The sequence below is a fragment of the Capricornis sumatraensis genome, chromosome 3, assembly GCF_032405125.1.
Source record: "Capricornis sumatraensis isolate serow.1 chromosome 3, serow.2, whole genome shotgun sequence".
NCBI classification, from domain to species: Eukaryota; Metazoa; Chordata; class Mammalia; order Artiodactyla; family Bovidae; genus Capricornis; species Capricornis sumatraensis.
This window is the reverse complement of record NC_091071.1, coordinates 58,283,913-58,302,873: the sequence shown is the minus strand read 5'-3', so window position 1 is coordinate 58,302,873 and position 18,961 is coordinate 58,283,913. Positions and strand designations below refer to the sequence as shown.

Sequence of the window (18,961 nt, the reverse complement as noted above, 5' to 3'; positions counted from 1 at the left end):
GCCAGGAGGGCCCCTCTAGGTGCCTGACACACCGAACAACAGAGGAACCCAGGAAAGGGAGCCCACTAAGTGCCTGAACGGCAGAGCTATGGAGAAAGACTAGCCAAAGAGACTTCTGATAGTCAGCTACCCTATGAAAAAAGGCTCTCATAGGGCCATAATGCCTGCGGCTGAGGCAGTCCATGTCCCTGTACACTTGATACTGCCAGGGTTCCTGCAACCCAAGCAACTGTGCCAACTTCAAGCTCAACCCTCACTGGGGCAGAGCTGCCACAGGCGAAAAAAGAGTCTATGCACATGGAGTAGCCTCACTTGTGTCCGACTCTTTGCAACCCTGTGGACTGTGGCCTGCCAGGCTTCTGTCAGAGGGGTTCTCCAGGCAAAAATACTGGAGTGTATTGGCCAATACTGGTTGTCATACCCTTCCCTAGCACGATATTTCCTGCTGCCCTAGCCACCAACTCCCCTGAGTATCTGGTGCTGCCAAAACACCTGCAACCCAAGCAGCTGCACCACCTCCACACCTGGCCCTCACTAGGGCAGACTCAAGTCCTCCAGGGCAGCCTCAGGAGCAAACCCCAGTGGACAACCCACATGCAGAGATGGAAGTAAAACCACAGTTGAAACCCAGGGGCAGTGTGGCCAAGGAAGAAGACCCAAAAGCTTCTCACCAGCTGTACAAGCTGCAGATTAAACCCACATGATCAACTAAGCAGACTCTGTGTCTATGGAATATATAAAAAGACATTGAGAGCGCCCACAAATGAAAACACACTAGTTCTGATAGCTGTGGACATGGGAGGCAAGAACACACAGGAGTAGGAGCAGATTAGAATCTGAGCTGTCCCCACAGCAGGTCCAGAGACAAACACAGTGTTAGAGGGTATCCTAGGGAGGTGAGGTGGACTGTGACTCCCAGGGAGGGAAAGGACCCAGACCACAGTGACTCAAGAAAAATATTTATTCTTGTTATGTTTTGACTTGTTCTGTAGTTTCTTTTGGACTTTTTTCCTTCTTTCTTTCCTTTTTTTTATTTTTCTTTCATTTTCCCCCCTCAGTTGTAGTTGTTGATTTTATTGCCACTATGAAATCTAATTAAGCTTTGGAGTTTTGTTTTTAATCACACTTTTTATTGTTGTTATAAACTTCTGCTTCTGTGGAGTTCTCCTTTTATTCTTTCTTTTTCTTTATCCTCTTCCTTTTTTTTCTTTTCCCTTTTTTTTAATTTTTTAAAACCTATTATTATTTTTTCTACATTTATTCCTTTGTTTGCTTTTCCTACTGTTCTTTTCCCCTTGCAGTTAATCTTTAATGTATATAAAACTTCTTTATCTACCCCATTTGACTTTGCATATCTATTCTTTCTTTCTTTTCATTCTTTTTTTCCCTCTCAACATATTTGTTAGTTTAGTTTTCATTGCTTTATTCCCTGCTTGGCAGCTTGCTTGAATTTTGTTTTCTAGTTTTTGCTTTCTTTAGTTTTGTTCTTAACTGGTAGATATAATTTTTGGTTTCCTTTGTTCACTGGGTCAGTATACTGTATATTATTTTTGTTGGACTGTTTTGATTTTGATTATAGATGTATAGGTATATATGCCATTATTTTAATTATTATTTGCCTGATTTTGTGACTGCCATTTGTCTGGGGTTCACCTTTGGTTTCTCATTTTTGGATATGTGTTTTAATCTCATTTAACACCAAAACAAACCACCTGTGGAGTCTTTTGTTCCTGACTGGAGATCAAGCCCTGAGCCTTTGGAGTGGAAGCACTGACTCCAAGACCCTAGACCACCAGAGAATTAACCCTAAGGAGAATCAAACAGTGAGAACTCCCATGAAGGAAATCACTTGAATACAAGATCAGGCATCACCCAACCACCAGTAGCACCCTTTGCAGGACACCTCATCCAAACAACAAACAACAAAAATACAAACCCAGTCATCAACAGACAGGACTACCACCTCACTCAGCCTTGCCCATCAGAGGAAAAACAAACAAACAAACAAAAAAACTCAGCATAAGTCTCACCCTATACAAAGCTTACACAAACCACTGCACCAGCCTTGGGGGACAGAAATGAAAAGAAAGAAAGAATTCAGCCTTGAAGCCTGGGAAAAGGAGACCTCAAACACAGTAAGTTTAAAAACAAATAATGAAAAGGCAGAGAAACACTGCACAAATGAGGGAACAAACTAGAAACACAGAAGTCCAAATAAATGAAGAGGAAATAAGTAAACTACCTGTAAAAGAATTCAGAATAATGATAGTAAAGATGATCAAAAATCTTGAAAACAAAATGGAGAAAATGCAAGATTCAATTAACAAAGACCTAGAAAAATTAAAGAATAAACATATGGAGACAAAAAACACAATTACTGAAATTGAAAATACTCTAGAAGGGCTCAATAGTAGAATCTCTGAAGAAGAAGGAATCAGTGAGCTGGAAGATAAAATGGTGGAAATAACTTTGGAAGAGCAGAATAAAGTAAAAAGAAAGAAAATAACTGAGGATAGTCTCAGAGGCCTCTAGGAAAATATCAAATGCAGCAACATTTGAATTATAGGGTTCGCTATAATTCAAAGAAGAAGAAGAGTAAAAGAAAGGGTATGAGAAAATTTTTGAATAGATTATAGTTGAAAATTTCCCCAACATGGAAAAGGGAATAGTCAATCAAGTCCAAGAGGCAGAAAGAGTCCCACACCAGATAAACCCAAGGAGAAACACACAAAGACACCTACTAATCAAACAACAAAGATTACATGCAAAGAAAGAATATTCAAAGCAGCAAGGGAAAAGCAACTAGTGACATACTAGGGAAACCTCATATGTTTAACAACCAATCTTTCAGCAGAAACTCTGCAGGCCAGAAGGGAATAGCAGGATATAAAGACCTGAAAGGGAAAAATCTACAACCAAGATCTCTCTACCTACCAAGGGTTTCATTCAGAATTGATGGAGAAATCAAAAGCTTTTCAGACAAGCAAAAGTTAAGAGAATTCAGTACCACCAAACCAGCTTTACAACAAAAGTTAAAGGGAATTACATAGGCAAGAAATACAAGAGAAGAAAAAGATCTACAAAATCAACCCCAAACAATTAAGACAACGGCAATAGAGACATAAATATCAATAATTACTCTAAATGTAAGCACATTAAATGTTCCAACCAAAAGACACAGATTGGCTTAATGGATACAAAAAACAAGACCCATATATAAGCTGTCTACAAGAAACCCACTTCAGACCTAAAGACACATATAGACTGAAAGCAAGAGAATGGAAAAATATATTCCATGCAAATGGAAAGCAAAAGAAAGCTGGAGTAGCAATCCTCATATCAGACAAAATAGACCTTAAAGAATGTTACAAGAGATAAGGAAGGACACTACATAATGATCAAGGGATCAATCCAAGAGGAAGACATAACAACTGTAACTATTTATGCACCCAACATAGGAGCACCTCAATACATAAGACAGACACTAACAGACATAAAAGGAGAAATTGACAGTAACACAATAATAGCAGGAGACTTTAACACCCCACTCACACCAATGGACAGATCATCACAACAGAAAATTAATAAGGAAACACAAGTGTTAAATGATACATTAGATGAAATGGATCTCATTGTTGTCTTCAGGACATGCCATCCAAATGCAGAAGAATACACCTTCTCAAGTGCACATGGAACATTCTCCAGGATAGACCCCCATCTTGGATCACAAATCAAACTGCAGTAAAGTTAAGAACATCTAAATCATATCAAGTATCTTTTCTGACCATAATGCTATGAGACTAGATATCAACTACAAGAAAAAACCTGTAAAAAACCCAAACACATGGAGATTAAACAGTACATTTCTAAATAACCAACAGGTTACTGAAGAAATCAAAAGGGAAATAAAAAAATTTCTAGAAACAAGTGACAATGAAAAAAATGACAACTCAAAACCTATGGGATGCAGCAAAAGCAGTTCTAAGAAGGACGTTTATAGCCATACAGTCCTACCTCTAGAAATAAGAAAAATATCGAATGGACAACCTAACTTTACACCTAAAACAACTGGAAAAAGAAGAACAAAAAATTAGCAGAATAAAAGAAATCATAAAGATCTGGGCAGAAATAAATGAAAAAGAAATGAAAGAAGATTAGTAAAACTAAAATCTGGTTCTTTGAGAGGATAAACAAAATGGACAAGCCTTTAGCCAGACTCATCAAGAAAAAAAGAGAAAAGAATCAAATCAACAAAATTAGAAATGAAAAAAGAGAGACTACAACAGACAGTGCAGAAATACAGAGGATTATAAGACACTATGATGAACAACTGTATGGCAATAAAATGGATAGCCTGGAAGAAATGGACAGATTATTAGAAAAGTTCAATCTTCCAAGACTGAACCAAGAAGAATTAGAAATTATGAACAACACAATTACAAGCACTGAAATCAAAGCTGTGATCAAAAATCTTCAGAAAACAAAAGCCCAGGACCAGATGCTTCACAGAATAATTCTATCAAACATTTAGAGAAGAGCTAATGCCTATCCTTCTAAAACTCTTTAAAAAATTTGCTGAGGAAGGAACACTTCCAAACTCATTCTATGAGGCCACCATCACCGTGATACCAAAACTGGACAAAGACAACACACAAAAAAGAAAACTACAGGCCAATATCATTGATGAACATGGATGCAAAAATCTTCACCAAAATTTTAACAAACAGAATTGAACAACACATTAAAAAGCTCATACACCATCATCAAGTTGGGCTTATTCCAGGGATGCAAGGATTCTTTAATATATGCAAATAAATCAATGTGATATACCATATTAACAAATTGAAAGATAAAAACCATGTGATGATCTCAATAAATGCAGAAAAAGTCTTTGACAAAATTCAGCACCCATTTATGATTAAAAGTCTTCAAAAGATGGGCATAGAAGGAACCTATCTCAACATAGTAAAGGCCATATATGATAAGCCTACAGCAAACATTATTCTTGATGGTGAAAACCTGAAAGCATTCCCTCTAAGCTCAGGAACAGGACAAGGGCGCCCACTTTCACCACTATTATTCAACATAGTTCTGGAAGTCCTAGCCATAGCAGTTGCAGAGGGAAAAGAAATAAAAGGAATCCAGATTGGAAAGGAAGTAAAGCTCTCACTGTTTGCAGATGACATGATCCTGTACATAGAAATCCCTCAAGATACTATCAGAAAATTACTAGCGCTAATCCATGAATTTAGCAAAGTTGCAGGATCCAAAATCAACAAACAGAAATCATTTGCATTTCTATATACTAACAATGAAAAATTAGAAAAAGAAATTAAAGAAGTAGTCGCTTCCAACATTGCAACAAAAAGAATAAAGTATCTATGAATAAACTTTCCAAAGGAGAAAAAAGAATTGTACACAGAAAATTATAATACACTGATGAAAGAAATCAAAGATGACATAAACAGATGGAGAGATATTCCATGTTCTTGGGTAGGAAGAGTCAATATTGTGAAAATGACTATACTACCAAATGCAATCTACAGATTCAATGAGATCCCTATCAAATTACCAATGGCATTTTTCACAGAGCTAGAATAAAAAATTTCACAATTCATATGGAAACACAAAAGAACTCAAATAGCCAAAACAATCTTGAAAAAGAAGATGGAGGTTGAGGAATCAACCTTCCTGACTTCAGATTATACTACAAAGCTACAGTCATCAAGACAGTATGGTACAGGCACAAAAACAGAAATATAGACCAATAGAACAAGACAGAAAACCCAGAAATAAACCCATGCACCTATGGGTACCTTATTTTTGACAAAAGAGGCAAGAATATACAATGGGGCAATGACAGCCTTTTCAGTAAGTAGTGCTGGGAAAACTGACAGCTATATGTAAAAGAATGAAATTAGAACACTTCCTAACACTGTACACAAAGATAAACTCAAAATGGATTAAAGACCTAAATATAAGACCAGAAACTATCAAACTCCTAGAGGAAAACATAGGCAGAACACTTGATGACAGAAATTAAAGCAAGATCCTCTATAACCCATCTCCTAGAGTAACGGAAATAAAAACAAAAGTAAACAAGTGGGACCTGATTAAACGTAAATGCTTTTGCACAGCAAAGGAAACTATAAGCAAGGTGAAAAGACAACCCTTAGAATGGGAGAAAATAATAGCAAATGAAACAAATGACAAAGAATTAATTCCAAAATATACAAGCAGCTCATACAGCTCAATATCAGAAAAACAAACAACCCAATCAAACAGTGGGAGAAAGACCTAAACAGATATTTCTCCAAAGAAGACATACAGATGGCTAACAAACACATGAAAAGATGCTCAACATTGCTCATTATCAGAGAAATGCAAATCAAAACTACAGTGAGATATCACCTCCCACTGGTCAGAATGGCCATCATCAAAAAGTCTGCAAACAATAAATGCTGGAGAGGATGTGGAGAAAAGAGAACGCTCTTGCACTGTTGGTGGGAATGTAAATTGATACAACCACTATGGAAGATGGTATGGAGATTCCTTAAAAATCTAGGAATATAATCACCATATAACTCAGCAATCCCACTCCTAGTCGTGTACCCCAAGGAAACCAAAATTGAAAAAGACACATGTATCCCACTGTTCATAACAGCACTATTTACAACAGATAGAATATGGAAGCAACCTAGATGTCCATTGACAGATGAATGGATAAAGTTGTGGTATATATACACCATGGAATATTACTCAGCCATAAAAAGGAATACATTCAAGTCAGTTCTTATGAGGTGGATGAAACTAGATCCTATTATACAGAGTGAAGTAAGTCAGAAAGAGAAAGATAAGTATCGAATTCTAATGCATATATACAGAATCTAGAAAACTGGTACTGAAGAATTTATCTACAGGGCATCAGTGGAGAAATAGACTTATGGACATGGGGAGAGGGGAGGAGAGGGTGAGATGTATGGAGAGAGTAACATGGAAACTTACATTGCCATATGTAGAATTGATAGCCAACTGGAATTTGCTGCATGGCTCAGGAAACTCAAACACAGGCTCCATATTAATCTAGAGGGTGAGATGGGGCAGGAGATGGGAAGGAGTTTCAAAAGGGGGGGTATATGTGTACCTATGGGTGATTCATGTTGAGGTTTGACAGAAAACAACAAAATTCTCTAAAGCAAGTATCCTTCAATTAAAAAATATATAAATTTTAAAATAAAGAAACAGGAAAAAAGTCAATTCTCAAAAAAAAAAATTAAGAAAAATAAAAAATTTCTAAGTTTAAAACAAAAAAAAAAAAGGAAAAACTTTCTGGTCCAGTGAGAGCACTTGTTGTTTTGCAACATGATTTGGATTAAAAAAAAAAAAACTTCTCTATCATCTCTAAATATTTGGGATGTGCTTTCAATTCAACTTAGCAATTATTGTGCTGAGGAATTAGTGCCAAGAAATATTAATACAAAATATATATATATAGTAATGTGTATATATGCACATGTATATTTATGTATTATACATTTTATGTATGCTTTATTGTAACTTTTTTATTTCATTACCACATAACTTTTTTAACACTAGTGTTAGTCACTCAGTCATGTTTGAGTCTTTCTGACCCCATAGCCCATAGACTGTAGCCCACCAGGCTTCCCTGTCCATAGAATTCTCCAGAAGAGAATACTGGAGTGAGTAACTACTTCCTTCTCCAGGGGATCTTCCCAAACCAGGGATCAAACCTGCATCTCCTGCATTATAGGTAGAATCTTTACCACTAAAAACTGTAAAAAAAAAAAAAAGGGGGGGGTATAGGAAAATAAGTATAAAAGAAAGATCAGTTATAGCTAAAAGTACACCTGTTTATTGGAGATTAAAATGTGAAATTATAATTACCATAGAAATATAAGCACATGCAAATTCAACTTAATTCAACACATATAATGAACTGCTTCTTGAGAAACCTGTATGCAGGTCAGGAAGCAACAGTTAGAACTGGACATGGAACAACAGACTGGTTCCAAATAGGAAAAGGAGTATGTCAAGGCTGTATACTGTCACCCTGCTTATTTAACTTCTATGTAGAGTACATCATGAGAAGCGCTGGGCTAGAAGAAGCACAAGCTGGAATCAAGATTGCCGGGAGAAATATCAATCACCTCAGATATGCAGATGACACCACCCTTATGGCAGAAAGTGAAGAGAAACTAAAAAGCCTCTTGATGAAAGTGAAAGAGGAGAGTGAAAAAGTTGGCTTAAAGCTCAACATTCAGAAAACGAAGATCATGGCATCCGGTCCCATCACTTCACGGGAAATAGATGGGGAAACAGTGGAAACAGTGTCAGACTTTATTTTTTGGCGCTCCAAAATCACTGCAGATGGTGACTGCAGTCATGAAATTAAAAGACACTTACTCCTTGGAAGGAAAGTTATGACCAACCTAGATAGCATATTCAAAAGCAGAGACATTACTTTGCCGACTAAGGTCCGTCTAGTCAAGGCTATGGTTTTTCCTGTGGTCATGTATGGATGTGAGAGTTGGACTATGAAGAAAGTTGAGCGCCTAAGAACTGATGCTTTTGAACTGTGGTGTTGGAGAAGACTCTTGAGAGTCCCTTGGCCTGCAAGGAGATCCAACCAGTCTGTTCTAAAGGAGATCAGTCCTGGGTGTTCATTGGAAGGACTGATGTTGAAGCTGAAACTCCAATACTTTGGCCACCTGATGCGAAGAACTGACTCATTTGAAAAGGCCCTGATGCTGGGAAAGATTGAGGGCAAGAGGAGAAGGGAATGACAGAGGATGAGATGGTTGGATGGCATCACCAACTCGATGGACATAGGTTTGCGTGGACTCCAGGAGTTGGTGATGGACAGGGAGGCCTGGCGTGCTGTGGTTCATGGGGTTGCAAAGAGTCAGACACGACTGAGTGACTGAATTGAACTGAACTGAATGAATGTCAATTCTATCAGTAGGTTCTATAAATGATTTTAAGATGTCAACCAATTGGCCTTTACAAATTAAGTCTGATCTAATAGAGTATTACAATACCCCCAAAATCAACCACTTAGATAGGTTATCATGACAGAAAATAACACCTTATTAAATAAATGCTGTCAAAAATATTTCAATTAATTAACTGATTATGGACTCCAAATCAAGTCTGCCCAAGTTGGAATCCAACTTCTATCACTCACTGGACAACACTGGGCAGGGTTGCATCACTCTGTGCAACACTGGGCAAGTAGCTTAACCTCTTTTAGCCTCAGTGTGCTTATCTATAAAACTGACATAATGATTGCACTTACCTCAGAGAGTTATTAGGACAATTAAATGTGTTACTGTAAATAAAGTGCTTGATATAGTGCCTGGGACATAAGATGTATATTAAGTTTCAGTTATTATGATTATGTTTATCATTTCATACTGGCTAGGAAATCAGGAAACACAGATTATAGTCCTATTTCATTCATTCATGCTTGAATAATGGGTCTTTTGACTCATTTGAGTCTTTATGCAAGTCACTCATCAACCTTCCTGGGCCTCTGTTTCCTCCCCTATGAATCTGAGGAATAAACTTCACAACTTCAAAGATTCAACCTGGTTCTAAAATTCCAAATTTATTAAAGAATTTTTCTTTTTAATTTGGAAACACCCATACTGTCCTTTCATTCTACTCTGTACATGTATGTGTGTTCTAAGTCACTTCAGTCATGTTGGATTCTTTGTGACCCTATGGACTGTATCCCTCCAGGCTCCTCTGTCCACGGGATTCTCCAGGCAAGAATACTGGAGTGGGTTGCATGTCCTCCTCCAGGTAATCTTCCCGACCGAGGGATCGAACTTGAGTCTCTTATGTCTCCTGCATTGGCAGGCAGGTTCTTTACCACTAGCGCCACCTGGAAAGCCTGGGAATGTCCTCTCACTCTACTCTGTTCACTTGAGCCCCAAACTGAGTCCCTATGGAATACATTGTTTATATCATTCGTCCAGCCTTTACTATATTTCTACAAGTAAGTGTGTGTTCTTCATACTGTCCTCCCAGGACAGACAATAATAACTGGAGACAATGGGCCATTCTTTCCTCTTTGCACACGATAAATATTGATTCTGCATTCCATCGTAATGCATGAATTGAGTAAGTGCCAAGAACTGTTTCAGCTAGACATTGAGGGAAAAAGTAAATATTATCTGATTCTTCATCTCAAAGAATTCATTATGATAGACTAACCAATGAAATGTAATTACAATATGGTGTGATAAATGGAATAAAGGATGGAGTAATCAAATATGCTTGAATGGCTCACAAAAAATTAGTGTCTAAAAGACATGTGAACTGGATCTTAAAAGATAAATAACTGTTCCTTAGATGGAACTTAAAATTAAATAAAACAATCCCATTATAATATATTTCATGCATATATGATAGAGTTATTGTATCAAATTTTGATGTAGTATTATACTGAAGCTGGCAAAGCTTTGGTTTCCCTGAAGCAAGTGGGCATCAGTTATCTGAAGTAGAGATCTGTCTTCAGATATCTTTTTCTTTCCCACTATGACCAATTCATCAAAAGCATGTATCATAGTTAGCACCAAGATCTTGCTATCTAATTACCACTCTCCTAAAGAATCAGGACTTTGTAGAAATGTCTGGTATCGGGGCTAAGGCAGGAAAAGTACTGGATAAGTCTAGAATGTGCACTAAAATAAGCAAACTCAAAAAATAATGGAGATTAACAAAGAAACATGAAAGTCAGCTTGAAAGAATTCCAAATAGTCAAATCCAGAACAACTTAGGCATCTAAATAATTTATCAGGCATTAAAATCCATAGTAATATATTTTAACCCTTTAAACAAAATATGAATCCATAATATAAATTAATGAATAAACTGAAAGTTTAATGAGGAATAGGGGCATAGAACCATAAAGAAAGCTGAATGCCAAAGAATTGATGCTTTCAAATTTTGGTGCTGGAGAAGACTCTTGAGAGTCCCTTGGACTGCAGGGAGATCAAACCAATCAATCCTAAAGGAAATCAACCCTGAATATTCACTGGAAGGACTGATGCTGAAGCTGAAGCTCCAATACTTTGGCTACCTGATGCAAAGAGCTGACTCATGGGAGAAGACCCTGATGCTGGGAAAGATTGGGAGCAGGAGGAGAAGGATGAGACGGTTGGATGGCATCACCAACTCAATGGACATGAGTTTAAGCAAACTCTGGGAGATAGTGAAGGACAGGGAAGCCTGGCATGCTGCAGTCCATGGGACTCAGAGTCAGACATGACTTAGTGACTGAAAAAAAAAAAAGATTCAGAGAGTGGCACAACTTAATTACAAAAAGGAAAAATGTAACTTTACACTGGAAAGGAAAGTCTTCACAGACACCTCTTTTATCAAATGGTCCAGTTTAACCTACCAGAGATGAAACAAATTAAGATTTCAGACCAAATGATAGCATGAAGTGAAAACAACATAATGTTACTTCTATTGTATTCCGATAAAGATGTATAGCCTAAAGCTAGTCATGAGGAAACATCAGACAAGCCAAAAAAGGGAGACATCTATAAAATAACTGGCTTGTATTCTTCACACGTATCAAAGTATTGAAAGGCAAGGAAAAACTGAAGAACTATTCCAAACTGAAGGAGTCTAAGGAGTTATGACAACTCAGTTAAACAAGCGGTTCTGTGCTGGATCCTGCAAAGTCACTATTGGAACAACTGGCAAAGCCTACAAGGATATGAGGATTAGGCAGCAGATTAGATGGGGATAACCAGTGCCGGTGTTAGTTCTCTGACTTTGATGACTGCATTGTGGGTATATAGAACATTGCCCTTGTGTGTAAAAAATACATACCACAGTTTTGGGAAATAACGGGAAAACATCAGCAACTTAATCTCAAATGGTTGAAGAAAACAAAGCTATTTACATTATATTTTTATTTCCCTGGTGGCTCAGATGGTAAAACGTCTGCTTACAATGCAGGAGACTGGGGTTCAATCACTGGGTTGGGAAGATCTCCTGGAGAAGGAAATGGCAACCCGCTCCAGTATTCTTGCCTGGAAAATCCCATAGACAGAGGAGCCTGGTAGGCTGCTGTCCATGGGGTGGCAAATAGTTGGACGCGATTGAGCAATTTCACTTTCACTTTGAATTGTTTTGGAAACTTGAGCTTGTTCTGAAATTTTTTTAAGTAAAATAATAACAATAACAATGATGATTATGATGGTATTCTACAGTCTAAAACTTATCTGACTTTTTATTGCTGTTAGGAAAAAAGATAAGAATCCTTAAAGTGAACTAGCTATAAGACTTTGCATAATCATCCTGTCACCTGTTGACTCTTCATTAGGCTCACTGCATTCTCTTCTTTTTGTTCCTCAAACAACCCATGGACTTTTGACGTACAAGTTCATGTTCTTGTCTTTCCTCTACCTAAAACATTCTCTAATTCATTGCCCATATACATTAAATTTCATTTTTATCTTATTTATTTTGGTAATACCCTTACAAAACTTTTGCTTCTCCAAGGTCAGTTTTCCGTTATTTATTCTCACGGTGCTGTGTATTTTCCCTTCATAATTACAGATTTCCTTGAATAAAAGATTAATGTGTCCTCCGTTATCTTACCTCTCTGGAGTAGAGTTATACCTTTGCTCACCATGTTATCCCAGGGACCTAGCCCAGAAGACAATAAACAATACTAGTGGATAAATGAGCTGTTTAAGATAGATCCATTCATTTGGGCCCTTGAATCTCTCCTATGTCTCAGCCTTCCTCTCTTTTTTTGGCTCCTAATCAGATTTAAACATGTTTAAGTCTTTTCAAACCTACAGCATTTCCTCTGTTGAATCCACATCCTCCTTGAACTGCAGTAAGTTTACCTGTTTCTCTCTTCACTCAAACTTTCAGTAGATTCCTGTAGACTTAAATTTCCATTTCTTCAGCTCCCATCCAATCTCCAGCCCACTGCAACCTGAATTCCACCCTCTCACCCACTAAAGTTGTGCTTCCTGTGGTGGCTATAACCTCCAAACTACTAGACCCAACTAACAGATTTTAGTCACTATCTTACCTTAATTTTTCTCACTAACTTCCTTGATGTTTAGTTCATTTTGAATATCTCTAATTATCTCATTTTTGACTCTTTGATGAGCTCTTCTTTTTCAGATTACTCTGCAAATTAATTTGTTTATTCAAAAATATATTTATTTTAATAACTACCATAGGCCAGGAACAACTGGGGATACAATAGTAATTAAACAAAAATTCGTTTCTTTGTGGAACTACATTCTTCTGTTTTTTTAATTAAGGTAGAATTCACTTGCAATATTATATTAGCTTCGGGTGTACAACATAGGGACTTCCCAGATGGCACAGTGGTAAAAAAAAAAAAGAAAGAAAGAAAACCACCTGCTCATGCAGGCGACACAGATGTGGGTTCGTACACTGGGTCAAGGATATCCCCTGGAGGAGAAAATGGCAACCCACTCCACTATTCTTGCCAGAAAAATCCCATGGACAGAGGAGCCTAGCGAGCTGTAGACCATGGGGTGGCAAAGCATCAGGTGCAGCTGAGCACACACACCTGTGCCACATAACATTTGATATTTGTATATATTGTGAAATTATCACCATAATAAGAATTTTATAGAATTTGATCCTTGTGATAAGAACTTTTAAGATCTACTCTTTTAGCAACTTTCAAATATGCAAAACAGTGTTATTCACTATAGTCACCCTGCTGTGTTTAACATCCCTAGAACTTATTTCATAACTGGAGGTTTGTAACCTTTTGTCCCTTTCCCCCATTTCACCCTCCTCCCCTCAGCCTCAGGCAACCACACATTTATTCTCTATATCTATGAGCTTGGTCTTTTGCTTTGGGGTTTTTTTAGAATGCACATATAAGTGAAATCACCCTCTGCAAGCTCATTACTCTTAGCGTTCTGCTGCTGCTGCTGCTAAGTCGCTTCAGCCGTGTCTGACTCTGTGCGACCCCATTGATGGCAGCCCACCAGGCTCCCCTGTCCCTGGGATTCTCCAGACAAGAACACTGGAGTGGGTTGCCATTTCCTTCTCCAATGCAGGAAAGTGAAAAGTGAAAGTGAAGCTGCTCAGTCGTGTCCGACTCTTTGCAACCCCATGGACTGCAGCCTACCAGGCTTCTCCATCCATGGGATTTTCCAGGCAAGAGTACTGGAGTGGGGTGCCATTGCCTTCTCCACTCTTAGCATAATACCCTCAAAGATCATTCATTTGTCTCAAGTGGCAATATCTCATTCTTTTTATGGCTGAATAATATTCCACTACATATATATATATATATTTTTTTTTTTCTTGTCTATTCACCCTTCAGTGAACATTTAGGCTGTCTCCATATCTTTGCTATGGTAAACAATGTTGTAGTGAACATATTGATGCATATTTTATTTATAATTAGTGTTTTCATCTTCTTCTGATAAATACTCAGAGGCAGACTTGCTAGATTTGTAATAGTTCTATTTTTAGCTTTTTGAGGCACCTCCATACTGATTTCCACAGTGGCTACGCCAGTCCAGATTCTCACCAACAGTGCGCGAGGGCTCCCTTTTCTCCATGTCCACTCCAGCATTTATCTCTATAACAAGAGCAATTCTAACAGGTGTGAAGTGGTATCTCATTGTGGTTTTGATTTGCATTTCCCTGATGATTATGTAATAGGGAAGAAACTTTGTATTCTATTACAAGTTAATCACTAAAGGGATGGTCCCGATAAGCTTAAATTATTCATAATATCCATCTCTGGGAACCCTGCCTCCCAAGTAATGAGCATTAAGCTACAATTCCTTTGTATAGCTCACAGGTAACATCCTGACCAGGCCCACCTGTGAAAGTCTACAGGCAGGACAAAATTAACACAACCCCTCTGGAGGTTGACCTGAACCAGGAAACATTTGACTTTACTCCTTCCGCTTTTAGTATAAAAGAAGCCTAAATTCTAACTCAGGCAAAATGGCTTTTTAGTACACAAATCTGCCATCTTCTTAGTCTGATGGTTTTCTGAATAAAGTTGCTAAAAAGCTGGTGTCTCAATTTATTGGCATGCTGTGCAGGAAGCAGTAAGTATGACCCTAGACTCAATAACAATTAGTGAGTCTGAGCATCTTTTCATGTACCTGTTGGACATCTGTACTTAGGAAAAAATATCTGTTCAGATCCTCTGCCCATCTTTTAATTGGATATTTTTAAAATTTGTTTTGTGAGTTTTTTTGCTATTCAGTGGTATGAGTTTTTCATATATTTTGAATATAAATGTTTTATCAAATACATGATTTTCAAACATTTTCTCTCATTCCATGGATTGCCTTATCATTTTGTTGATGTTTCATTGACTGCAAGACATTCTTGATGTTAGAGTTTACCAAGATTTTATCCTTGGTCCACAACTTTTCTTATTCTGCATACTTTTTCTGAGTAATCTTATTCATGCTCATGTGTCCAACTACCACAGATTAGTTGATAATCTCCTGTTTTCTTCTCTAGTCTAGACACTTAACATGAATTTTTATACTCTTGTGTTTTTATTTGGACATGATCTACAAAATGTGAAATAGATATGTCCACATCAGAAACCTTTATCTTTTCCCTAAATAGATCTTCATTCAGTTAGTGGTACTCATCCACCGAAACCAGAAGTTAACCTTAGATCCTTTCTTTATCTCCCACGTCCAACTATTACCATTTCTTGCCAAATTTACTTTTCTGTTTTCCATTTCTCCAGTCACGGCCCCTTTGTATTCACTCTCCAGTAGCTACCAGAATGATCTAAAATACAATCTCACTCCCTTTCTTAAAAGCTTTAAGTAGCTTTCTTATTACCTGAAAGGTAGTCTATGTCTTCACCATGGCATAAAACCCACTGTAATGCGGTCCCTGCTTGATTCTCCAGTTTTCCTTTTTGCTTTTCAATTTACTCTAAAGATTTTGGTGGCTCACAGTGTGGCATAATGATTAACATTACAGTCTCTGGAGCAAGGCTGCTCAGGTATGAACCCCAGCTCTATCATATATTTACCTTGTTTTCCTCAACTGTGAAATGGATATAATAATAGTCCCTATCATATCAGAGAACTTGGAGGACTGAATTACATGTGTTCTTAGACCAGTTCATGGCACTCATTAGCTAATATTACATGCTGCTGCTGCTGCTGCTAAGTCGCTTCAGTCGTGTCCAACTCTGTGCGACCCCATGGACCGCAGCCCACCAGGCTCTGCTGTCCCTGGGATTCTCCAGGCAAGAACCCTGGAGTGGGTTACATGAGGTTACTTTTAATATTTCCGCCTTTGCTACTTTCTCTTCTTTCCAGTCAGGTATTAGTTTAGCTATGGATCCTACATGCCCATCATTTTTTAACAAGCTGACATTTGATTTACTACACATGAAATTATTACCACTTATATTAGGGTTACTTATATTAAGTAATCTTATATTAAGATTACTTATATTAACTAATTAATATACTTAATATACTGTATTAATTTATTAAGTAATATACTTAATATAATAAGATTATTTATATTAATTACTTATCTTAAGTAATATAAGTACTTAATCTTATATTAAGTTACTTATATTAAGTAATCACTTTCAAAGAGCTTCCCTGGTAGCTCAGATGGTAAAGAAACTGCCTGCAATTCAGGAGACCCAGGTTCAATCCCTGGGTCAGGAAGATCCCCTGGAGAAGGAAATGGCAACCCACTCCAGTATTCTTGCCTGGAGAATCCCATGGATAGAGGAGCCTGGCGGGCTACTGTCCATGGGGTCGCAAAAAGTCGGACACGACTGAGCGACTCACACACACACACACACACACACACACGCACATATTAAGGTTGCTGTCATAAGTAAGGCATTCTTTTCATTAGGATGTTTTTTCTTTTGATGGTTGCAAATGCATCTACTTCAACTGTTCTAGTCATATTGTGTGTGCGCTCAGTGTTCTCAGTTCAGTTCAGTTCAGTTCAGTTGCTCAGTCGTGTCCGACTCTCTGCAACCGCATGAATCAAAGCACGCCAGGCCTCCCTGTCCATCACCAACTCACGGAGGTCACTCAGATTCACGTCCATCGAGTCAGTGATGCCATCCAGCCATCTCATCCTCTGTCGTCCCCTTCTCCTCCTGCCCCCAATCCCTCCCAGCATCAGAGTCTTTTCCAATGAGTCAACTCTCCGCATGAGGTGGCCAAAGTACTGGAGTTTCAGCTTTAGCATCATTCCTTCCAAAGAAATCCCAGGGCTGATCTCCTTCAGAATGGACTGGTTGGATCTCCTTGCAGTCCAAGGGACTCTCAAGAGTCTTCTCCAACACCGCAGTTCAAAAACATCAATTCTTCGGTGCTCAGCCTTCTTCACAGTCCAACTCTCACATCCATACATGACTACTGGAAAAACCAGTGTTCTCAGTCATGTCCAATTCTTTGTGACCCCATGGACTAGCTCGCCAGGCTCCCCTGTCCATGCGATTCACCACTCAAGAATACTGGAGTGAGTCTTCCCCACCCAGGGATTGAACCTGTGTCTGTTACCTCTCCTGCACTGGCAGGCTGATTTACCACTACGGGAAGCCTAGGTATAATGCTGTAGATCAAAATGCAGTTTCTATACCATATCATTTAGATGTAAATGTGGGACAGAAGTATGCACAACTCCCCAGTTTCCAGCTTGAATGACCAGGAAGTCGGGCAAAACAGTCGAACACTCACGTTTGTCGCCTACACACACATTCATAAATATTTTTATTTCTTCCAAATTTCCTACTGTCTCTTCACTCTAGACTGACACTGGTTGCTATCAATGTCACTTCAGTTAAGTTTCCCTTTTCCTTCAAAATTTCACCTTTCTGCCCCACTCACCCACCAAACAGAAAAGTACTGTAATGGGTCTGCCTTTCCCTTTAAGAACAGGGTCAGCGAGAAACTGCACGCTTAAACCAGCCCTCCGAATAGTTGCCGTAACCACAGCAACGGGAGCAGGAAGGGGCGGGGTACGTCGTCCTGCGTCCGGCCCGCGGCGCGCGTCAGCCGCAATGGTGCGGGTGCGGGGGCTTCGTGGTTACAGCGTGTTCTTCAGCTCCGGGTTGATGCCGGAGCCGGAGCCGGAGCCGGATTCCGCGCCGAGGGCCACGTCAACCTAAACCTACACCGCCCTCCCCACCCTGTTCGGCCCGCAGGTCCTTCCTTAGGCGAATCCTCCCAGGCAGCGGCCTCCACGCCTTTCCCACAATGCCCCGCGCCAGGCCCCGCCCCGCCTCGCCTAGGAGACCGCCGCGCGAGGAGCAGACTGGAGCCGGCCGCGCTGGTAGCTGCCGGTGTTGCTGGTCCAACCCCATCACAGGCGCGGCGGCCCAGCGGTCAGAGAGTACGTGCTTCCCCCCGGAACGCATAGGTTGTGATTGGCGGTGTGGGGTCTAACCCCGGGGATTGAGGATGGGGAAGTAGTTGCAGGAGACGACCCCGCAACACCGAGGTGGGCTTGGATCCGGGGCCGGGGCTTGGCTGGAGCTGGTGGCGGCCTGGGCTCTCCGGAAAGGGAGAGGTGAAATGGCCTGTGCGCTGGAATCCTCCGCTACGCTCCTCGCTCTTGTGGCTGGATTTTTGTGTTCAGTCTCTCCCAGTCGTCTTTCCCCTTGCTAGCTACACCATCCTTTCTTCAGCGGTTCCTGCTCAGCTGTTGCCGGTTTTTTGCTCCAGTTTCTCCCTTTAGCTTCAGTTATCCAGATTCCTGTCTCACTAACCCGGTCTGAGGTCTCACACACCAGCAACCCTTGACTCCCAATGTCTCCATCTTTTCTCACTCGCCGCAACCCATTCTGGAGTGGTGGCAGCAAGGAGTTCGTGTTGCATTTACCTGCAGCTTCCACCTGTCCCCGCACCTCGGCGCGTAGCAAGTCAGGCACGCCCACGCCGAC

At 39.5% G+C, this 18,961-nt stretch overlaps 1 protein-coding gene across 1 annotated transcript in view; it reads left to right on the top strand.

Moving 5' to 3' along the window:
* The first annotated feature begins 18,090 nt into the window (after positions 1-18,090).
* Positions 18,091-18,961, top strand: part of DNAJC10 (DnaJ heat shock protein family (Hsp40) member C10) — a 48,175-nt gene continuing 47,304 nt past the window's right edge. The window contains exon 1 of the mRNA XM_068967625.1: positions 18,091-18,411. The gene's annotated coding sequence lies outside the window, so the exon portion shown is untranslated. The remainder of the gene's footprint in view (positions 18,412-18,961) is intronic.